The sequence below is a fragment of the Montipora capricornis genome, chromosome 10, assembly GCF_036669925.1.
Source record: "Montipora capricornis isolate CH-2021 chromosome 10, ASM3666992v2, whole genome shotgun sequence".
Lineage (NCBI taxonomy): Eukaryota > Metazoa > Cnidaria > Anthozoa > Scleractinia > Acroporidae > Montipora > Montipora capricornis.
The window spans coordinates 18,911,888-18,916,887 of NC_090892.1; the positions used below are offsets into that span (position 1 = coordinate 18,911,888).

The following is a 5,000-nucleotide window of genomic DNA, read 5'->3' on the forward strand; positions in this document are numbered from 1 at the left end:
AGTTATCGTAAAATGACTGTAACGCGTCACGGCAAACACTGACAAAAATCACGGCTTCAGTTGTTCGGGGCATAATTTGCTGATTTAATTTCGCTCGTCTTTCGAGACCTTTGTTGCATTTAAAGGGTATTAAACTTCGAAATAATGCCCTGTAGATGTTTTCATCGGCGGCATTTGCGGATCGAAATTGATTAGTAATCAAAGCGACATACATGCAAATGTAAATTGTCGACTTGTCGGCAGTCACGCAATTAATTCTTTTGTCTTCGGAAACAATAACAGGAAAAGCAAACTTACGGTTATGAACAACTATGAATAACAAAGGCACAAACGCGTATACGATACGCAATTTTAGACGCGTCAAAAAAAAAACGCGTATACGCGTATTGCGTGCGTTTATTTTGCGTCTGCGTTGTTCGCTTATCTCCGAGCGGCACTGTATTCAATCCATATTCATTACAAGAACTTACAAGCAGAATCTGTTGTACATGTACCTTTTTGAAAAACATGACTTGAAGATCGGCTGCATAACTTGCAAAGGGATCTTCCTGTTCAAACACTTTAGGACTAGTGGAGCTTGTCTTCTTCTTCCTTTTCCGCTTAGACTCTACGGGAACATCTGCAAGCTTGTCTGATAATGTACTCAATTCAAGAAACTTGGCATCCACCTCTTTTTGCTTCATCTCCCACTCATTTAGGCGGCTCCTCAGAAATTTATCAAAATCTGAAAAGGTATCGTGAACACCCAGCTTAAGAAACAATATCTAGCGCAAATACAACCGCCTGAACAATTAGATGCTTGCCTAACAAGGGTACAGTTTCAGCATTAAATCAAAGAAAATAGAACATCCTGAATTAGTCAATCAGCTTTAATAAAGATATTCTGGTATTTTTCCCATACCACTGCCTTTTTCAATCTTGACTGTTTCCTGTCTAACCCCATAATCTCTAGTGAACTCTCCATGTTCCAGAATTTCAGTGACATACTGCAAAAACAAATCATGCACTACATACATCTACAGAAACAAATTGTCTAATCATTACTCAAGATTAAGCATCTGATTGCTACTGTAATAAGTTGACATTAAGGTTAAACAATAATTCCTTCATACACTGTAATTTACTAAAACTTACAAATGAAGAATGATTAAAGGACACAAGTGTTTCAATTTAATTAAGCTAAGGTTTTACCCAACATTTAAAAAGGGTCAAAGTTCAAATACACCATTAATGATAATAACATTTTTCCCGGCAGGTTAGTTTTGCAGGTTGCAGGTTGCAGGTTGCAGGTTGAAATTTACTGTGACTGTTACATGAATAGCTAACCTTAGGCCTAATTAGGCCTAAAGAAACGTTTTTTAGGCCTAAGGAGGCCTAAAGAAACGTTTTTTTTTAGGCCTAATTAGGCCTAAGGTTAGCTATTCATGTAACAGTCACAGTAAATTTCAACCTGCAACCTGCAACCTGCAACCTGCAAAACTAACCTGCCGCATTTTTCCATGAAACTATCAGGTCAAGTCACTGTCCTTACAGGGGTTTCACCTGAGACCCCACCTATACAGAACACACTGGTAATATACCTATAGGTGGATTGAGTGTCTGTTATGTCACCTCCAGCAACCCGGCGTTTCTAAAACGAGGGTAAGGGTAAGACCAAGGGTCAGGGTAAGGGTAAGGATACGAATACAGAAAGTATCCTAAAAATGCATAAAAGCTAACCTTAAACTTTTGTTTAGGCCTAATTAGGCCTAAGGTTAGCTTTTATGCATGTTTAGGATACGTTTTGTATTCGTATCCTTATCCTTACCCTGACCCTTGGTCTTACCCTTACCCTCGTTTTAGAAACACCACCAGCAACCAGCAACCAGCTACAATAATTTTTGTAATAATCATTAAAATTATACACTGTTAAACTAGATAAACAAAGCATCTACTAACCATTTTCCTTTCTTCAAAAAATGTCACATAATCCAAGAGAACTTGTTTTCCAGTGCCAGGGCACTGCCTGTAGTATTTTGTCACTTTATCTATGGGAAGGGATCTTTCCACAATGGTCCCAAAATTTTTCAACACTTCTCTCTCAAATGATCCTGTGGAAAAAGCCACAGTCAAAATCAACAAACCAGAATGAAGAAAGTAAATGAAATGACAAAAAAAAAGAAGATAATTGGATAAATTGAACAGAAATTAATCTTTATTTCCCGCATGACAAAACTTAACAATTCACAGTTTCCACTACACTGTCCTAAATACCTTTAGTGGTCTTTTAGAGTCCTTGCGAATAAAATATCATAAAAAGGACATGTGATTTGATGAGGAAAAGTTATGATAATTAAATACACAAACCAGAAAAAGATGCCACTTTAATGTTTTTTCTTTCCACTGCTGTTTGCTGGCCAGGTCTCTCTTTCACAGTTACCCGAGGAAATCCTTTGCAACTTTCAGGGCCATGGTCAGACAAGGTTTGATTAAGCTCATCAAGGGAGCCTACACGATGCGCAAATAATCCCAAGGAACCTAGCAGCTGTTCACAGTTCCGCATTTCACAATGCAGTGAGCAAAGATTAATGCTACTGAGGTCTTCTTCAAGAACAAATGTGAGGTCATCACGTAAACCAGTAGATCTTCAAGTAAATGAAAAAGAGCCTCAGTGTTATTATAAACTTGAGTTAACAAAAATCATCCAGCTATGTATTAAACCAATTATCCTAGATGTAAGAAATTCTGATCAGTTGGTTAAAAAAGTACAAAAATAACGGACAACACACAACAATATTAAAATCAGGCTTTTTTTGCTGTCAACATGTGTAGCACTCCAACCTAGTTTACTAATAAAAAATAAGGTCAGCTGGAATTTAAGTAATTGAGTTTGCGTCCTGGATCGCTTGAGTGATGCAGAATTATTGTGTATCACTGTGTACCAGCTCACCTGCCAATGTTCACCTTGGATCGTAAGCAGTCAAGACACGTTTCATCTGAAGCAACTTCATGACATGTGCATGCCTTTATTTCAAAAAAAAGGAAATCAAAAGACAGAGCAATTGACATTGATACTAGGTATTTGCATGAATCACACCATTGCCAAACATTAGAGATAACATTAATATTAGAAAAAAAGGAATATTTACCCTTATGCATCACAGTAGGCACAAAATTCAGTCATGTATCCCTAATGCCACCAAGAACATAATCTTCATCTTGATTTTTCCACAGCAAAAGCAGAAGAGCTTTGTAATCAAGGGTAACTGCAAATTTAAAAATATTGAAAATAGAATAGCCAGGGGCTAAGCTATAAAACAGCAATAATTACACCACACTTAACCATATCAAATGTTTAAAAACTTGTTTATTGGCTTTGCCACCTTAATTATATAGACCAACTAACAATTTCCTTGCAGATCTTCCAATTTTCTTTCATCAGTCCTTTAGAATGATGAGATCATCAACAGCAATATTGCTGTAAGCAGCACAATCATTTCATACCTTTTTTCGGGTGTAGAATAAGCTGTGATCTATTAAAATATGTAAGAAATTGCTGCAGCAAACTACAAATAGTAATAAAAATAACTGATGGCTTTCATTTACCTAATGGCTTGGAAAAAAGGCTTATGAATTCCTTCAAGTTTCCCACAATAGTGCTGAATTCTGGACTTCAACTATACATATACAGTGTTGAACAGTGAATTCATAAATGTACATGTATGTTATTGTTTTGCCAAAAGGATTACTATACTCTTCCTTGACATGCATACACTATGCACTACATGTACCTGTAAATTTGATGTTGTACTTTTTTTTCATCCACGACAATTCCACTTTTCTTTATTTTTCTTTTCTGCTCATTTAGATTTGAAATAAGCTGTCTAAGTTCTTCTCTAGAAAATAAACAATTTTGAAGCACGTTCAAAATTGACCAAAAAAAACTTGATGGATGTTGTAATTCATTGCATTGAAAGTTAATAGCAAATACAGTACTGTTGTGCAAAAATAAAAAAAATTATGAAAATGGGATTATGTTTTGTTGACATTCTAAAAATTGATGTTTTCACAGTTGGTTTTAACACTTGAATCTCTTTTGTTTTTGCCCTTCACACCATCTTAGTGCCAGTAACTAACCAATGAATAAATTGTCACTGGCACCTAGTAATTAATGAGTGAAATATTATCAACATGATTTAGTTGTTGTCACATACATGTAGTACAGTGAAGTTTATTGTTACTGAATTATTATTTGAACTGAGCCAGTCTTTCAAACACCAACAAGTTGTCTGCATATTACAAAATTCTTAAAAACAAACCTCCTCTCTTTACAGTTGGCAATGGCTACAGGATAAACAGATAGGGCACTTTCAGAACTTTTGTTCACAAAGTCAATGGGAGCAAGCCCAACAGCCACTTGATTTCTACCTACGAAAATCAACAATTACAGGTTGTCCTAAAACATGCATTATTATGGAACACTGGACAAATGTATGAGATTGTTTGTATTTTGCTGATAGAACGTAATACAGTGATGCCACCTACACACCAAAACACCCCATACTCTATTACTCCTTCACCAAAAAGTACTTAGTAAGTAGTAGTAGTACATGTAGTAGTAGTAGTAGTAGTACACTGTAGTAGTACTGCAATGTTCAGCCAAACAGAAAGTTTATCAAGAACAGAATGCAGATTGAAAGTAAAAAATAAAGTTATGCTTGCAGTTTTCTAGAATGTAGATACAGGGCACCATTTTTGCATCAGAAGGGAGCCAAGACTACAGAAACAAATTTTGACATGTTTTTTGATAATAAGGGTACAGCAAGTCTGAGACATCTTTATTGGCTTTACCTCACAACATACGTTCATACAGAAATATTCAAGAAGTAATTTACCTCCTAGTTCTCGTCCATCAAGTTTGATGTTGAACTCCATTGTGTCTGTATCAGCTGAATACAATCTTTGTTCCCTGACAGCCCACACCAATACACTAGCCAGGTCAACACCACAAGAATGGAACT

The 5,000-nt window shown here is 36.0% G+C and overlaps 1 pseudogene; it reads right to left on the reverse strand.

Moving 5' to 3' along the window:
* The window catches only part of LOC138018375 (uncharacterized), a 20,917-nt pseudogene that overhangs the window by 12,360 nt on the left and 3,557 nt on the right, over positions 1-5,000 (reverse strand).